This window comes from Patella vulgata, chromosome 9, assembly GCF_932274485.2.
Source record: "Patella vulgata chromosome 9, xgPatVulg1.2, whole genome shotgun sequence".
In the NCBI taxonomy this organism is placed as follows: domain Eukaryota; kingdom Metazoa; phylum Mollusca; class Gastropoda; family Patellidae; genus Patella; species Patella vulgata.
In genome coordinates, this window is record NC_065887.2 from 41,823,101 (window position 1) to 41,843,549 (window position 20,449).

The 20,449-nt window shown below is 36.1% G+C and overlaps 1 protein-coding gene across 2 annotated transcripts in view; it reads right to left on the minus strand.

The window, feature by feature from the left end:
* LOC126832271 (heparan-alpha-glucosaminide N-acetyltransferase) overlaps nt 1-20,449 on the minus strand; it is a 45,144-nt gene that overhangs the window by 22,405 nt on the left and 2,290 nt on the right. The window contains exon 2 of one of the 2 annotated variants that reach the window (XR_007684642.1): nt 7,124-8,734. The exons of the other annotated variant lie outside the window; for it this stretch is intronic. The gene's annotated coding sequence lies outside the window, so the exon portion shown is untranslated. Of the gene's footprint in view, nt 1-7,123; nt 8,735-20,449 lie in introns of those variants that run through there. 2 annotated transcript variants of the gene reach the window in all.

Sequence of the window (20,449 nt, forward strand, 5' to 3'; positions counted from 1 at the left end):
TTTTCTTATAAACACGCAGCAATTTTGATATCCACGTCTGAAATGGCTGTAGTTGACATTCGTGATAATAGTTTCATATCTTTATGGTTAGTTTGTGAAAAATAGCGAACACACAAAGTAAATATCCTGTTATGTATATTTCAATATGGATGACTCAGAATTTGATTTAACGTCGTACCACCATCAGGTATTCTCAGACATCAAATACAACACTGATAACGTCCGACCTTTCTACACCGACTCGACTAGGAGAGAGAGAAGAGAGAGAGGGAGGGGGGTAAACCTCCACTCGACACAAACCAGGTCAATTCGGGACTAACACATGGTTCAACTTTATTTCAGTAATTCGCTTGCGCGTAGGGGTATTTAGCAGTGGGAGGAAACCGGAGGACCCAGGGAAGACCCACGAGGTTGATCTTATGATACAGCGCGCACGTGCTAACCATTCGGCCATCCAACCCCCAACTGGACTAAGAACAACGGATTGCAACATGTACAATGGGAGGGGGGGTGGATGGCTTAGTGGTTAGCAAGTGCGCGCTGTATCATTAAGTCTGTCATTGAGTCAACTGGCGTGGTTTCGAATCCCCGGTTGCACGTGACAAGGAGTAGGGTCGCCTGTCCAACCTGCTAAAGACCCCTACGCGCAATCGAATTATGGAAATAAAATTGAACCATATGTTAGTCCCGAAATGACCTAGTTTGTGTCGAGTGGACGTTAAACCCCATTTCTCTCTCTCTCTCTGTACAATGGGAAGGGCGGGGTTTAAAGTCCACGCCACACCAACTGGGCCATGTCATTATTGGGTAGGGGTCTTTAAGAGGAGGTAGGAGACATGAAATGGGGTTTAGTGTCCGCCTACCTTTCTGTATCGACTAGGCTAATGGCCATAAAGGTCTTTTAGGGGTGGCATCGGACCGGTATATTCAGAGAAATCTCACCAGGTTAAGCCTGCTATCACACACCTCGTCACGTACAAACCCGGATCGAACCTTCGCCTTGCAGAAATGACAGGTATTATGATCTACAATGTACGCATTAGATCACACAGCCAACCCCGCCCCTTACCCCGATCACACAGCCAACCCCGCCCTTTTACCACGAATATTTAGAAACCTCGGCTCGTCCGCTTAGGTACCAAACAAATTTAAAATAAAAACTTTGAGATGAATAACTTGTCTTTCTTGTCAACATTGGTTCGTTTTGATATCAAAGAAAGTGTTCAACTTTTGTCACGTATGTTAACAGCTGCACTTGTTTAGTCTGTACATGGTTCGGAGGGTCACGGTGGCTCAGTGTTTATAAGGGGTTGGTTCACTAATCAGGACATCCCGGGGTTCTATTGTTGGACGAACAAGTTAGTCCGGATTTGGCTTCCCCTTGTCAGTGATGCAGAAAAGAAGGTCTGGTTCGAAATCACGTCTATTTGTTTAAATGGGACGTAAAACCCGTGTACACATTCATGCAATGAAATGAAATGGAGTTTAACGTCCTACTGTTCTGCTCCTAACCTGGGCTAATGAAGACGGGCATACGCCATACAGTGTGCTATGAGGGAAATTTTGCCCGGACAGCGGCATTTGTAAAGATACCATTGGTATCGTTTATCACTTCATCAGCATACGACTAAATCGCTTCTATTTGTAAAGATACCATTGGTATCGTTTATCACTTCATCAGCATACGACTAAATCGCTTCTATTTGTTATAAATAATCACAATAGTATGAATACTTTGATGACATAAGCTGTTTCAATATTTAAAGGGACAATAACACTTTTGCTGGCTTGACAGCTCCAGAAGATAAAAAATAGCCTAGATGTGTTAGTGTCCTACCTGTTGTGTAAATTACCCATTAAATCCTATTTTTCTTGTCCAAGGGGTTCAAAAATATTTTTAAATCCAAGTCACATTTGAAAAGCTTTACGTCAGGCTTTTCAAATCATTTAGTTGAATTTTTCCAATTTTTTAAATTAGGTGTGTTAAGATGAAATTTGTATCATCATTTAATTGGAATATTGTAAAATAGGGACATATTATTCAGTTACAACAAGAGTGGTATTGAGACTTTAAGCCTTTTTATTTATCTGAATAATTTTTAATTATGTTATAAAATGGCGCTTTTTCTTTTTTTTTCTGTATTCAATTGATTTTGTTTATATATGATTTTATTTGTTTCCCATTATTTCAGATCTGTTTATAATACATTTTATATTTTGTACATAGCAGGACTGTTTATAATATATTTCATATTTTGTACATAGCAGGACTGTTTATGATATATTTCATAATTATGTACATAGCAGATCTGTTTGTAATATATTTCATATTGTGTACATAGCAGGACTGTTCATAATATATTTCATAATATGTACATAACCGGCCTGTTTATATTTTATATTCCCTGTATAAGGAGAGGGGATTAGCCTGGATGGAGCAAGGAAGTAGCAAGTTAAACCACATTTCGTCCCGTTTGTTTATGATTCGAAGATAATTATTGTAATGGTTTTGTTAACATGCATCATGACTGTACATGAGAATGTTTTAAACTAGCGGATATCAATTAGACAACGAGGTTAAACGTCCACTCAACATAAACTACATCATATCGGAACAAAAACAAATACCCTTGCGCGCAGGGAGCTTTAGCAATGGGAAGAAATGGGAGGGTCCAAGAAAATAAACTAGGTTAGATAGGCGACACTAATCCTTGTCACGTACAAGTGTGGAATCAAAACCACACCACTTGACACACAGATCAGATCATCCGGCCACCCTTCTCCGGAATAGTGAAATGCAGATGTGCCATATACATATGTGTCGCTGCTGGTCGAGCACGTACAAGAACCCACGACAGTTGAATTTAATTGCTTTCTGTGCAATATTTCCATAATAGAACACTGTATGGCGTATTCCCGTCTTCATTAGCCTGGTAGTTGCAGAAAAGTAGGACGTTAAACCCCATTCCATTAACTTATCCATTCATTTTTTATTTCATCTAATATTTTAACAATAATAAGAATTGAAACTGATTTCTAGTCATCAGATGGTATTTTCTTGTTGGCGTGTCAAATTATTCTATAGGTCATTATTTACCCAATGGGGTTTGTGGAGTGGCGAAGTGGAGGGGGGGGATCTACGATTTAAAGTTAGGCTTTTCCTTTGACAAAGTGAGATACGGGGACAGATCTTAAGCCGCCATTTTTTTTCACCTTAGTGACGTTCATCCACTTCACATGATTGTGAAACTGTTTGTGTGGCTGAAGTGCAAGAGAGTGGGGACACTTTAAGATATTGTTTCGTGAGTGGCCGTATGGGTGTCGGGGGTCAAAGGAAGGGTGTAAAGGTCCTTGTAGACTGAAACAGTCCAGTAAATATTAACGGAACACTAGTAAAGCCACATAATCTAGTAATCTGAACAAGTAAACATCCATCTAAATGTTGACAATGGATTCCGACATAGCTGGCCTTAAAGCAGCAAATTATGTCCAATGCCCGAACCCGTCTTCATTAGCCCAGATGAAGCAGAAAAGTATGATTTAAATTCATTTCATTTGCAATGGCAGAAAGATAGCATATACTATGGCGTTATGTTTTATTTGGCGCCAAAGGATCATTTTGTGGACGTATGGGACCAAGCAATAACAAACCAAAACCAAGATATTCCCCCGGAAGCTACGTGGGATCGTGGGTAGTAAAGATACTCTACTAATAATGGGTATTACCAGATGAATAGACCCAATTATTACCCAAACTGTATCCTTTAAAACAACCATAACAGACAAAGAACAAGTATTGAGATTTGTGTATTTACAGCAGTAATATATAATAATACATCACACATGTTACAATATTCACACGAAAACAACAAAAACAAAACAATCATATATAATATATGAATATAAAACAATCGTTTACACAGCAAAACTATTATGGTACACACACACATATGTATATATATACAAACAGATACTTTATATTGGTGGAAATAAAAACTTGTATAATAAAAGTTTATTTTGACGTAAGGGTAAGAAAGGTTTACCATAGATACGGAATTTCAGAACTTTAAATCTACAATCATATTTTACTGGTTAGGTTGTTTAAAATATTAGATATAATGTCATGGGTTAAGGCAAACTGGTTCAGTGGCGCCCCCACCCCCCACACTTCTACCCCCAAATAACAGTATATTTATTTTGTTTCTATAAAACGTTTTGTTGGTAAGGGTCGTGTAGTTGGTGAAATTGGATGTTTTATTCGGGTCCATATTCGGGTCTCAGAGGAGGACATCCGGACCCCCATCCGGACCCCCATCAAACAATATATCCGAGATCCGCCACTGAACAGCTGGTGATAATTTGAAGGAGGTTGTTATCAAGATATAACCACAACAATATTGTCTCTTGTATCTGATACCAGTAAACATTATTTAAAAATACAAATGATACATACAGAAAATACTGATTACTTCTTGTTATAAATTATTAAATTTACTGACACATTTATTGTTGGGAGTTTAAAAGAACAAAAACTCTTTGAATTGGGTACAAAATAAATAAACACTGTGAATTTAATTAAATTTGAAATGTGTTGCTGTTTTTGAAGTGTGTACATGTTGTATTTGACGTCCTATAATCCATCCAATGTTCAGATATAACCTACATGCGGTCAACAGTCGAAAGTTGCAGTAGGTATCATTAATCAAATTAATACAACCAATCAACCCAATTAAATACTTCATTTTGATCCATGACAAAAAGGTCGAGTTAAGTTAAGTTGTTCTATTTAGAATTTCTGTTGTTCTGATTACCAGAAATACCTTTTTGTATTCATTAAATTTTAAATTAAGAAGGGATGGGGGATTGTTATGGAGTTGTATTTTATTCTGAGTTCAGGTTAAGAGTTATATCTTAATCTCTGTTGAGGGGGATACCCCTCGCTTGGTTCATGGCTCTCATCTGTTGCATTCTTACAGCAGAAATCAAATTAGCTATCTGGACTTGTAGAGCGAGTCGTTGTCTTCTGCTTAAATCGTTGTTTAAATTCTGGCTGAGTGCTATCAAGTTAGCTATGGCACCACCAGCAAGACCTGTAATTCCGTGTCCAGTCATCATGGATGTTAAAGGAAGACCAGTAACACCCAATCCCAGACCTTGTAGATTTCCCAGACCTTGCAGACCTTGCAGACCTTGTAGACCAATCAAACCTCCAAGTCCAGTCAAACGGCCTGTTCCTAGAAATCCTGCAGATGGAGCAGGTGCCGGGTTAGCATTGATGAGCGGAGCTGGAAAATAAATATTTGTACATTTTAAAACATGACTAAACAAACTTACAGTTAAATATAATAATAACCTAGCCCTAATCTAAAAATCACGGAACACAGATGCAAGTAATATTTTGTTTTTTGAAAATGATTAATTCAGTAAATAGACTGCAGCATTTGGAGATCAAATCCAGTCTTGGGCATTTAGGGACCGGGTCGAATCGTTAGCTATTAGAGACTGAAGCTAATATTTAGTTACTGGAGACCGAACCCTATCGTCAGCTATAGCAGTCAAAGTTCAGTCTTTAGTTACTGGAGCCCAATCGTCAGCTATTGCAGAACAAGTTTAACCTGTAGGTATTGCAGAACAAGTTTAACCTGTAGGTACTGGGGGCCGAGACCAGTTAGCATTTAAAGATGACTCAATGGATCTAGGGAGACTGTAATGACAACTATGGATGCTGAAGTCGGTTTAAGATGCCGATGTGAAGAAAATGGAGGAGATGTAGTTTCATGATTCAATAGATTACATTTGAATTGAGCATGTGATTAAGTCAATAATATTTGATGATAAAAATGAAATATAATTTACCTGAGAACGATCCAGTGATGATGAATGGTAGGTAGGTAGGTTCATGCATGAGATAAATAAATCAGATCTCGACTTTGGGAGCAGCATTCTGTTGAATGACACAGATTCCTGCTTCTAGGCTAAATGTAGTTTGATTTTGGAGGTGAGTAGGTCATAATTAATACGACAACCGTAAAAACTGTATTTTTTACAAACTCGTAATTGTTTGATTGAGCTTGTGGGATTTGATTAAGTGATGGGAAAGGTATGATTGAAAGGGGTTTATTTTATTCTGATTCTTCTGAATGAAGATGCTTCATTGGGTTGAGTGGAGTGTTGGTTTTAATGGACTAGGAGTAATTAGAAATAAGAAAATGCCATTATACCTGCTTCAGGCAATCATTTGAACATTGCTGTAAACAATGACCACGGTCATATATTTTATGCGAAGTTTTTTCTTCTGTTCGTCATGGTTTACAAGAATGTTCTTTCTCAAGTCATATAATATTATAAATTACCGTCCACGGCCGACGGATCCATGACGGACTACCAATGTAAACTCCACGCTAGAGCATGACCCTTTCCATCGACAACAGTATTATCAATCTTAGTTAAACAACAACGATTGATTCACAAAGGTCTAAAATATTTTCCAATTAATGGGGCTTCGATCATGATAATCTCAACTGTCGGTCTAATCCGATTTATTGACCATCAACTGTTCTTGATTATTTTATCTGCTCGAAGTTTGATAATTATCTTTAACAAGTTAACAGAACACACAAGTTATGTGAACTATCACTGGAGTTATTATACAGGAACGACGTTTCGACACGTGTCCTCTTATCGTTATCAAGCACGATGATTTTCATGGAGGGGTAAATTTATCTATCAGATCTAACCGTTATTTACGACTAAAGCAAAACTTACGGCATTTTCAGGAGTGTTAAGCACCTGATATTTTATTTCTTCACCGCAATGAAACTAGACGCAAGTTGGGGTCGTTGTTTTCAGGTGATTTGACTTTGACAACAAAGTGAGACATGACAAATGTTAAGCCGCCATGTTTGTCGGATTATCACCCACGTGATACATCGCCACTGAACGTGATGCTGGGCTACGTTACCTTACATATTCTCGTCTGTGAACTATTCGTGTCGTGTTTTAGTTAAGTCAGATTTATTGCAGATAATGCGATGAGCTGTTTTAGGGTAAAAACACGAGGGTAATTCATGGTCTCTTTCTTGTCGTATGTTTCTCTCACTTCAATACAAAAAACAAACATCTCTTTCATATTGAATGCTTTATATTTACACAAGCAATAACATAACAACCACACAAATAACATTAATAGAATTCGTCTCACAGCAACAATTACACATTATGCAGAAGGAAAGAACGGGAATAACTGGAATTCAAGACAGAAATTCTAGTGAACGAATTAACAATTAGTAAATGGACTTTCCAAATGTTAAACGTTTATACGATTTTTGTGAAAATTCCCTCCAAAAGAGAACAAACAATAAGAACTATTGCATTTACAATTTATGCCCCCCCCCCCTCCCACACACACAAATATTAAGATCCATTGCATTTACAGTTCATACAAATCCCCCCAAAGCGAGGACATATTAAGATCTGGTAATTCCCTAGGCTTATATATATATATATAATTGTATAAATGCTGCGGCGTTATCAAGGGGAGCTGAGTATGATTACTATCTCCATGAACACTTGAAAAGTCATCATAAAGACAACACATATTAAGTATCATTTCATTTTCTGGTATTTTTTTATAACTGTATAGTCGTTGCGGGTGACGCCAACAGGGCTATTATATGTTAATACATTTACTTGGGTATTTAACCATTCAGAAAGTCCACTTACTAAAATCTACATTCTGTTGTTCAATACTTTGTCTCTGATTACAACTTAGGATTTTTATTAATGAGGTTGTGAAAACCACCATCAAGTAACGTTATATCGACGTTGTGCTTCCAAAATGAAATATCTCGATTTTATTTTTTGATTTCTTTGAGGTTTGGTTGGGTTTTTTTTTCATATTATTGAAGTTTGACATAAATACTTGTATCGTGTCGAAACAAGTCACCGAACATTCCAGTATTCCATATTATCGTAGCTAATGAATCTGATCAAAATATCTTGTCTAATAAATTCTGTTCAATATATCGTATCGGATGAATCTGATCAAAAGAGGGTTGTTTTTAAACGAATAATGGTAACTGATAGATAAATCTGAATAAACTAGGCTACAAAATGTATTGGAAGCGCAACGACGACATGGAAAATTATAATATTCATTATCAGGTCATTTGTACTTGTAGTAACTCCGTTCAGACACTACCACTTAAGCCATGTGTTGTATGTTCAGGGTTATACGAGTATATACATCACAAACACGCGATTGGGGAATTCAAAAAGGCACAGTCAAACATGGACGAATTCTGTCCTTAGCTATTAGATATAGAAAATTAGCTTAGGTGGATATAAGGACCGTATGACATCTGTGCTAATCTAACAGCGTTCACCACACCATCGATTCCATTTCTAAGCTGTCGTCGTTGACCTCGATCCAGATCATTTCTTAATTTTTTGCCGACTTTAATTAAATTGGCTATAGCTCCTGCAGCGATGTTTGTAACACCCATGCCGGGCATCATCGAGCCTAAAGGTAGACCAGTAACTCCCATACCAGGGAGACCCACCCCCATTATACCGATGTCTTCTAGACCTCGGACACCAACCATTCCTGGTTGAGCCATAATTCCCGCTTGACCCACCATTGCTGGTTGAGCAGCCATTCCAGCTTGACCCGCCATTGCTGGTTGAGCAGCTATTCCAGCTTGACCAGCGTTCTGCTGGGCGTTGATGTATGGAACTAAAAAAAAACATGAAAGCATTATGACATTAAATTTGTAAATTTAATAAAATAGTTTTGAGTTAATTAAAGTTTTAAAGAGAGTTTTAAACTAAAGACGTCCAGGTGTCAAGGTCTTATTGATCTATTTCCGCCAGCCATCACTCAAAATGTTACCATTTAAATTTTTTTTTTTAAAGAAAAACAAGGTTAGCGGTGAGTCATATATTGGATGCTCGATGTCATCTAGTGCCACTTCTCATCTGACGATTTCACGCATCAATATTAATAGTAATCAATTTCAATGATCAAGCCATGCATCAAACGAAAAAACTCAAACAGTGATGGTTCACTCTTCAATAAAATCAATCAAATAATGTTTTTAAAAATGAAAAGATCAGTTACCTTCAGGATATCCAGTGAGGGCAATGGTGGGTAGGTTCACAATTCACATGCAAGGGGAAAATAAATCAAATCTTCACTCGAGGTACATTCGGTTCTCGGTTCAGGTTTCCAGCAACATGCGCTTTAATCTAACATGAGTTGGGTATGATTCAAACGACGACAAAAGAGCATGTATTTGGGCGTTGGGTATGATTCAAGCGACGCTTAAAAAACATGTATTTTAAAAAGTTTTGATCGAAGATGATTTTGGTTAGAGATCTATATCATGTATAGGTACATAATGAAGCTGGTATTTTGGCTGTATCGATGGTTTCATTTTTTTAAAATTTTACACCAATCGTTGACAACTGCAACTAAAATATCAGGTTAATCTGTAAAACTGGCATAGAAAAGCAGTGGGAATGAGTTGTATTGAAATAGGCCCTATTTAGTGATTTTTGTTCTCGGGTGACAATAATATTGGATATTTGTCTATATGCAACGTAATATGGCTACCTTACGTTACCATAACAACGTAATTGGTTTGTCTTAAGTTTCCATAACAACGTAATTTGTTAGTCTTAAGTTACCATAACAATGACCAACTTTATCTGACGTTACCATAACAACGTAATAGCTTCATCTTAAGTTACCATAACAACGTAATAGCTTCATCTTAAGTTACCATAACAACGGACTTTGTCTTACGTTACCATAACAATGCACTAACTTTATCTCAAGTTACCATAATAAAGCACTAGCTTCATCTTAAGTTATCATAACAACATACTAGGTTTATATCACGTTACCATAACAACGTACTAGTTATCTTACGTTACCATTACAACAGGGTAGTTTTGCCTACTGTTAATGTCACAACGTACTTGACTTACCTTACGTTATCATTACACGTGAGTGTTAATTTAACCTATATTATTTATGCTTGAGTGGAAGAAGTATTATGGAATTTATTATGAAAACTAAAGCTCTACGTCTACAGTGCGTTGGTGATATCTCTCCATAAATTCATTGCTATATTTTTATACTCCGTTACAATATAATCGAGGCCAAGTTAATCATATAAATAACTTTATTTACATCAGGATTTTATTATAATGACCATAATAATCACACCTACAATAGTTGTCAATATTACATTATCTTATAGTTATCACAAGTAGTTGACACACATACAGCAAGTCTATCTATATAGGAAGCATGAATATACAATATTATTATAACACCGGAAACGGGGTGACTACATTATTCAGTACAGCAGTAAATCACAATTGCATTAATAACTGGTTTAAATATTCAGCGCATTGATAAACAAAAAGCGATCAACAAACATAAAATAAAAGAAAAGCAATAAATAAGATTAACAGTAAAGCGGACAAACATTAATAAATTAGCTGCGTATAAATATGAATATATTTTTTATGTACAAGAGGCTTCACGGATGATGAAAAATTATTCCAAGGAGATAAAAGAACTTGCAGTATTAACCAAATACAGAACAATCATGCGGGATAAATTTTCGAGTGAAGCAAATTTGAATATATGGACATCATAAGAGGCGTATTCTTGTCATTATTAATCGAGTTGGTGAAATATTGAAGAAGATAAATGAAATGGTGAATGTTCTGACTGCAAGCAAAAATCTGTTGTCTGCGCTGCATTTAAAATAACGGCGATGTAACTTTGTCTGAATAGAGGGTTTGTAATCAGTATTTAATTTCCGTCTTATTTCTTGTTCTGACCATTCAAAGCTTGTGCCAAGATGTTTAGATGAATTCGTAGAGCACGTCGTTGGTCGCTATCTAGATCATTTCTTAATCTCATGCTGAATGCTATCAAATTGGTCATGGCCAAACCTGGGAGTCCTGTCACGCCGTGGGCTGTGACAAGCGCGTTTAAAGGCATAACGGTACCTCCCAAGCTAGCAAGACCACCCACCCGTCCCAAACCACCGAGTCCTCCCACGCCACCGAGTCCTCCCAAACCACCAAGTCCTCCCAAACCACCGAGTCCTCCCAAGCCGCCGAGTCCTCCCACACCTCCCAGGCCTCCCAGAACTTGCAGACCTAGCAATCTTCCAAATCGGCCTCTTCCCAGAAGTCCTAGTTCAGATGGTTCAGGGTTAGCGAAGATGATTGGTGCTAAAAGAAGAAAAATAATGAAAATATGACTAGCGGGTCCTATACTCGGAATTGGACCGGGAACCGAGAATGACTCCATAATCGCCATCTTGGAATTGTGACATATTAAAAATGGTAGTCAGCCAGTCGATGCGCTTTATAGAAAGAACAAGCATTTCATGACGATCGTACTTGAATTAATGAAGCCATATGCTATGTTTCGATGACCGTCCCGCTAAAGAACAAGAAGAAGAAATACAAGAATAACAAGATAAGTAGCGCTTGGAGTCCAGTTCCTGATCCAATAACATGGCGTTACCTAATATGGAATTAATAATAATCAAATACTCATGACGCGTAGATTCGTTTACAAAGTCAGTGATTCGAATAAAAGTCAAGGGTGGAGCTTAATTTATATGAGACGTCTTCCATTGTTGACTACAGAACCACAAAGAAGCACTTTTACATTGAATATAGGTAGTCAAAATCTCAGTATTCTCAGATTGATGACATTTTGTTGTATATATATATATATACTCTTGAATTAGATAAACGGAAAGAATTTAAAGCTTTATTACCTTAAAACCGTATTGGTTATATTGGCGGGTAGTAGGTTGATACATGCATGGGTTAGTGAAACACACCGCGTTGAACGGTTGATCAGTTCGGTTTCCGTTTCGATATAGTGGTTTTATGGAACTTGCTCTATATTGGTGCATATATGATGATTAATATACAGTGATTATAACTTGTTTAATTCTCTTTTATTTTTTTATGGGTTGCATTTATATCACGCCCGGGACCAATGAAAATACCAGGTTATTGCTAACAATTATTATTTGCAGCTCGGGGAAATGTTTACACATGTTTCAACAAAACTTAACTAAAGTTCGCATGTCTTAACACATTTTTGCCCTTAAAAGAAAATATTTCTGCCTTTTAAAAAAATCTTAGTGTCAACAAGGCGGTAAAAATGTAAATTATTCGTCAAAAAAATGTTAAGGTCGTTTTTAGGATGAACAGTACATGTATATCGTTCAGTTTTAAAAAATAAACAACAACAAAAAATAACAGTTTATTTATATTTTTTACAACTATATTGTGAGTTCAAAGATCGAGTGACACGAAAGAACAGCAGAAAAAAAATAGTATCAGAGAAGTTTAAAAAAAAAAAAAAAATATCTTGAACTTTTGACAAGTAAATAAATATTTATGTAAGTAATGGAAACACGTTGTTTTGTATGAAGGTATAGATAATATAGATTGTTTATATATGTATATAATCCTGTGGTTTTAGCATTATGCCAGATATATGTATTGTATCGTTTAAAGTGCCCATAAGCCCAGATTGTAATAGTGTATATATGTATATAAGACTAGGGTTTAAGTATTATGTTTACTGTGTGTCATATATACTTATTGTATATTTAAAGTGTTTATAACCCACGATTGTCACACTGTATATACAATATGTTAGAAATGTGTAGCACGGGGTCTTTATTTATTAATACTATGACAATCCTACTTATAAAACTAATATCTACATTACCTACATATAGCCTGTAATATTATCATTTATCTGGCCCACATGGAACCAACACAAGATTTATAAATAAAATAAATGAAGTTTAAAACGTTCTATCTTTCTGAACTAGACAGGATAATGAATTCTACAGGCAGTGTGCTATGAGGGGAATATTTCGCGGGCAGCGACCTTTTCAAATTCCAGCAATCAAGGGTCGTTGCCTGTTCGTCTTATCAATGACAAGTGAGGGGTGGGGCGTGCTGAAACATTCCGAGGAATTTTCTCGGCCGGAATCCCAGGTTAGTAGTGAGCAAGGGCTTTACTCACCGAGTCACGGTGGTTTCCGAAAGATTTAAATTAAATTAATATACTGCGGAATAAATCCATTAAGTGACCCTTATGTTTGTATCTGTTCGTCCTAATCCACTGTTTGATCTTTAATCCATAACCGACATTATATTGAAATGAAATAACAGTGTATCAGCGTGACATGTTCAAAATTCTTGTTATTTTCTAAAAATGCAAATTCAACAAAGTGAAAATATCTGGTATAATTTAAACCTGCTGAGATAATTGAGAATTAATGAGATTCGTCGTTTATAATCCCCGCTAATCCCGTGTTAAACACATTATAACCAATTAACTGCCGACATGACGCCCTCTAGTGGTAATTACAGGAAATATTAACATACCGGAAGTTAAAACATGAAAGGATTTTGGTTGTATTAATCTGTATTATATCAGTATATTTCTATATACAGATACCGTTTCGAATATTTTATTCATATTTGAATCGCGACAAGTGAATTTAAATGGGGTTTAACGTCCTACTTTTCTGCACCATTCGGTCTAACGAAGACGGACATAAGTCATGCATTGTGTTATGGGTAAATTTTGCCAGAGCAGCGGTGTTATAATGTAAAACCCTTACTTCAAATTCCCGATTTCAATGTGTTTTCTAAGTGCACGCCAACGTGTACATGAGACCTCGAGTTTTTCTCAATGCCAAACCACTAAAACTTGTTCCTCTCGAAGCCCCTGTATCGCAACGCTGAGAAGAATCGAACCCGGAACATTCTGGTGCAATGAGTGCCTTACCCATACCGAGTCACAATCATCTATTAAGATGAAATGAATGAAGCATTTCCGACCTTATATATTCTTCGTTTCGTTTTTATTTCAGAATCGACATGAAGAACAGATAGTTGTTGAATTTAAAAAAGAAACATGTTAACTAGGCTTTGGAACTGATCGGGTTCGCCAAATAATTACAAAAAGTCAACCATGTGCCGAATGGTTTAAATGCTTGTTAACATTCTGGCACCTTCGATTTTATTGACTTATTTGGGGTGTGTATATATGACGTGGGAAAATGAAAATTAGAAGCGTTTTGACGTCACAATGTAGGCCATCCAATTATGTTTTAAATATTGATGAACGTTTGTAGAACACGTAGGCCCGTCTTCATTAGCCCAGTTCGGAGCAGAACAGTAGGACGTTAACCCCCATTTCATTGCTCCCGAATATGCAAGTATCAGCAATTGCAAATGTTGGAACGATAATGTACCACAAACAATAAATATATGCACACGGAAACAAGACAAAAAGGCGATATTGATAGAAAACTGCACTACGGTTAGCAGATGTGCCAAAACTTTTAAATCCTTCCATGTTTATATTGTTCAAGAATTTCAAAGATTTCTTAAGCGATCAATTTTGAAGATGTCGTTTTAATGTTTTATATATTTGCATTGTCAGTGGCTGAGAATGACAGTCACGTGACAATCGATAGCCTCTGTTATAGTTGAACATCTTTAAATACTTGAAAATCTCTTCTCTGTCAAATAAAACTTCGATCCATTTAAAAACAAAGTCTTGATTAACAAGGCCGTTAATGTATTCGGTAAATAATTATCTTATTCTGGGAATGTGTTTGAAATGACGTCACCTATGTTGTGTTTCTGTAACGTTAGCGGCTTCCTGTTATGCAGTGACCATGCATTGCCTATCATAGACTATCAAGGTTCAAACTGGCGAAAAAAACTGAATGCATTTTGTTGAAAATAAATTAAAAAGAAAGGGAATATTGTGGATAGCGAGCGTTGCCATAGTCTCACATCACAGAGATGTCTTCAATTTCAAACGACGGGTTTAGGACTAGTTAGAAGGAGGCTACATGACGTACATTTAGGTGATATTTGGCTCAATTTTAACATTTGGTGCTCATTTTCAACAAATTATTTGTACGAAGTCTTGGATAAAGTTCAACAGGCATTTTTCGAAATCTTCCCCGTTTTAGTTTAAAACTGAGATTTTATCTGTCGGGGAGGTTGTATCGGAAGCTGGATATTCAAGATATTCTTTGATAAAGTTTGAATAAATTCACCATGTAATCTACATTTCCATGATTTAACTGCAAATATTGGCTTAGCTCAAACGATAAGGGTCTCTGTAAGTTTGATGTACGAGTGGTTATTTATGATGGAAATCACAATTTGTTTATCCAGTTAGAAACATCTGGTTCCACCGTTTAGTTTGATAGGTCTGCAAACTATAACTTTATCACTTCCTAATCCTTGATCATTGTCCAATTTGGCCAGATCAATTTGTTATTGGTCTTCCGGTTACCTCAAGTTAGAAGATCTACGAACCAAATCTTCTTTTTTTCTTATTTGAACAGATCATTTTGTATCTGACTTGCGATAGTACTTTTATTTCCTTACTGAGAAAATCTCGGTAGATATGAAGAAGACCAAGATTATGTTCGAAACTACGGCGGTCAGATTCGATGTTCCTTACATTCGCTGTATTTTCTTTAGAAATGGAATTGATAGTACCCGGGGGAAAAGACATGAGGAACACTGGGATAGAGAGAGAGGAAGAAGTGGGGTTTAATGTCCACTCGACACAAACTAGGTCATTTTGGGACTAACATATCGTTCAATTTTATTTCAATAATTTGAGTGCGCGTAAGATAGGAGGAAACCGGAGAACCCGGAGAACCCGGAGAAAACCCACGAAGGAATATAACCCCAGACCACAAGTTTAACAAGCCAATGCCTTACCTACCGAGAGCCACCTGGAAGGCGGTGCGCCATGTGAACATGTAAACTAAATGTTGAGTTTGATATGTGACTTATTCGGCCAGCAACATGAGTGAAGACGTTACTGTTTGATATGTGACTGATCCAGCCAGCCACTGCAACATGTGAAGGAATTACTGTTTGATGTTGAGCTGGACGATGTTCAAACTAAACATCGTTACAACGTCATGTTGTTTACACTGACCAATAAAACAACAGATTGGACAAAGTAACACATGGACGACAGGTTAAAGGTCATCGGTCAAAATTAAATATTGTATTTTACCAGAAGCAGGAGAGAGGCGAATTGAATTTAACGTCCACTCAACAAATGTCGGGACATATGTGAGGAACAATTTAATTTTAATAATTCGCTTTGGTCTTTAGCATTGGGGGAACCGAGGGACCCAGAATAAACGGACGAGGTCAGACAGACGACTCTACTCTTTGTCAAGAAACCAAGCAACTCTACAGAAGTTGGACAAACGTGTAATACAAGTGTGTCGAATCTTGAGTAATTTTAAGTTGATATGTCACATTAGACTTAATTGAAATCTAAACACAAATAAGTATCACAGCATGATAATAGCTACCATACAGAGCATGTGAAATATCCTTCAAACGTAATTATTCAAAACAGCACACGGCTGTTATTGCGATGTTTTAAAATCGAGTGAATTTCAGCAGGGGACGATCAGGAAATTCATTCACGGTATAATTAATAACATTGTATTAATTGTGATTGTATCAAGAATTTTAAAATCTGTTTACTTTTAGAGTAAAGTCTATTCATACAATTTCCTCATGAATTATAAAACAAAATAATAAACTCATAAACAAAATTAATCTGAATTATAACACGCTAGTCTTTATGATTGTGCAATTCAATTGGTACTAAAACGTCTCCTTGTGGGACACCATTACAATAGAGTGAAATATTTAAGAGGAACAGGCCATACACCTTACTTCTCTAATATCCAGAAGCGTTTATTCACGAAAGGGGACAAAATCTTGTTATGCGGTTAAAAGAATGACTGCATGTGGATATACATGTATTTTATGTTTCAATTAAAGTATTTAAATATCCCCCTGATATTAGTCTGGTATTACAGAAATTAACATAAATTGTTTATCGGCCATCTGTGAGATATTAGGCAAAAATGCAAGAAAAATGTGAAGTGTTCCCAATTTAACCCAAATTGTCAGTTTTTGTGCCCTTATTTTTTAAAACAACTCAATTACGACCACGATCATGAACTCCACTCGTCATTTACATGTAAAATCAACAAGATGCACATCTAAAATCAACATGGCGACACCGTCACACATGCATGTAAACATAATTAAACATGCCCCCTCATCATCAATAGTATTAATTACACGGTGTTTTATACTTGACTTGTGTTCACAACATTTAATTATTCTTACTTCGGTTACAATTCGCCCTAAATATTCAAATACATGACACACAGGGTAGGCCATCGTGAATAATTAAATATATGTCTACACTCAACTTTATGACAGATACAACAAACATTCAAAGTAAAAAAATCAAACTAATTCTACAGTAGAATAGTGTGAGGTAAAATTAATATAGCCCGAAATATATGTAGAAAATTACAACATGATAAAGTAGATTCTGTGGTCTAAGATCTGGGTACGATTTGTAAACAAAACAGATTTGAAAATAGATTTGAAATCCTAGAAATTTATATTTGAATATTCTACAGTAGGACAGTACAAGATAATATTAATATACCAGGAAAAGATATTGTACGCTTAAAGGTGGTAAGAAGATATGTGCCCTTATACCCGAGTAAGATTTTATTAAATATAGACAATTTGCCAAAAAGATGCAGAAATCCTGAATATGATCTACCATATAATTTATTCTGCATGTTTATCTTTTAACGCAAACACCAATAACCGGATTTTATCAACGATTTTAAATGTACAGACCTCAGTAAGATTTGTAATAAAGACATTTTGACAAAAAGATTAGGAATCCCGAATAATATCTATGATATAGAACAGTCTAGTTTACTGTGTGATTTATTTTGCATGTTTACATTTTTAAAGTAAACACCAAAGTTTTATCAAGAGATTTAATATCTAATGTTGTTTATAGATATGTGAAGAGATAAAGGTTGATAAGATAACCTATTAAATCGTGTATCGATATTTGTTAATATGATATCATAGTATTATTGCATATCAAGGGTTTATCAAATTTAATGGTAATGTTTATATTCGTTTGATTTAAAGGTATAGTTTGGTGAAATATTATCATAATTTACAGGTTTCAAATATTTGAAACTCCAGATCAAAGACAATGGTCAAGCGATAAAATACATTGCTAAGTGTTGCTTATATAGAAATAGCCTACTTCAATCTTTCCTAATCCCACCTGCTCGCAATGTCCCGCGAACCCTGCTCAAACAATTTGCCATCTTCGGCTTTCAGGAACAGATTTTTTTGTAGAGAAAATTAAAAGCACAAAACTTGAAACTGCTAAATTAATTTAAAATTGCAAGAATAAGTAATGCACTAAACTTTGATTATTCTTCTCAAGCACAAAAGGAAGCATGTTGTATATAACTGTCAGAACTGTGACCCCCGTGGGGTCCGTGCCCTAGAGGGTAGACTAGTTGGACTAATGGTAACGCCGGTCCTAAAAATGGGAAACAAGGTATGGTCCTAAAAATGGTATCAACTCTAGGGTATTGACAAATGTTTACATACGTATAGTTGAAATATTTATTTGAAATAAGTCCTTTAAACTGTGGTGTTCTCAATGTATTGTTAATTGTGTAAACACGGTTTACTTACAATATAAACACAGCTAGCTTACATTATAAACTTTGGTGTTCTCAATAATTTTTAAATTCTCTCACTTTTGTTTGCTTACATTATAAACTTAATGTTTTATTGTGTCTTTTTTTTCGTGGAGTAAAATATATTTATTCTTATAGACGTTGCCAAGCTTATTGCCACTAGAAACCTGATCCAAAATAGTTTCTATGTATACAAGACGTGTTATATGTAAAGAAACAGTGACAGCCCGGTCATCTTTCTTTCAAATCGGCTTTGTGTCTTTCTAAGCTCGCTCCCTATACTGTGATGTTTGTTTTATGTTCCAGTAAACTATTTTATCTCAAATGCATTTAAATAAAATAGAATTGGATTGACAATTTTTAATAAGGTCTTCTGCGTCTGCTAATCTAGTTTTTGTTTTCTTGCATAACGTTTTGTTTGCACTAATTGTTGTTTCTTGGGTGATTCTTTATTCAGTGAGTTAGGTGCCTGCTCACTCGACCAGAATCTCCCCGGTTCCATCTTGGGGTTCACCAAAAAAATTCTGTGTGATTTTCTGGTTTCCTTTAAGGGTAGTTCCAGAAGGTCCGACCTGACAAAGGACAGAAACCATTGATCCATCCTTGAACTCGCTGGCGTGCCCGTAAAAGAACCATTGTTAGACGGAAACGCCACTGTCCGGGCAACATATTCCCCCATCTCGGGCTATTCCCATTTCCGTTAAGTGCATAAGGGTCTCATGTAATAATGTAGGTTGCTGGGTTACTGTTACATTATAAAAGTTGAAAAGGATGGTTATACGACTGTTTCAAGTTTAATACAACATGTTGGTTAATAAGCAAACAATCGTCGATTTAAAGGATATATGTTAAATTATATATATATAGTCGATGTCTGGTGACGCCTAATACTACCATTTTAAACACGTCGTTTTTATTTTTTTAATCACGTAAAACATATTAGAAGGAAAATGTTGGATTTCGCACAGATCTATTCACATTGTTAAATATTGTATGGAAATATTGAATGACGCTAGTTTATGATGCTATATTGAATTAGGCTGTCACCCTGGTCAGTGTCATATCACATCTATTTGAAGTATATTTTAACTGTCATCTATTTGATAAGATATTGTATATCATACATTACCAGTATAATAGTCCAACAAATGGGACGCTCAATGTACGAATATTACAAAGGGATGAATAGCGCGTCAACACAGTCGTGTTGAGACTAACACGTGCTATTTTTGATCGCTTGGCGTGTAATGAGAGAAGGCGAATTTTGACAAGGCCCCGGTCATCAAGCATTCTATTATACGCGCAGTTCTAATTTGCGCACAAGACACACCCATTTCTTTACAGATATTCTCATGATTCATTGTCCAGGTTTGTTTCTAGTGTCAGGGTGCAAAGAATAATAAAATGAATGGGATTTAACGTCTTACTTTTCTGCACCGACTGGGATAATAAAGACCGGCATGCGATCATACCTGGCGATATGAGGTTAATTTTGCCCTGATGTCGGCACTACGGCATATCAAGGTTTCTTTTACGTGTGTGCCAATGTGTTGCCTACATGGGACCTCAGTTTGGTCCCATGCTAACAATTAGACACTTTACTTGCTAGGCCCTCAGTTTTGGTAAAGACGAGGCATTGGGGATTGATAATGTTTTCTAGAACATTCGTCACCATCTATTAGAATATTTAAAAACGGAATGATTGAAGGAAATTGGATGTTGTAATTTACGAATACTTGGTTAAAGATACACTACACGACGAATGAATACAG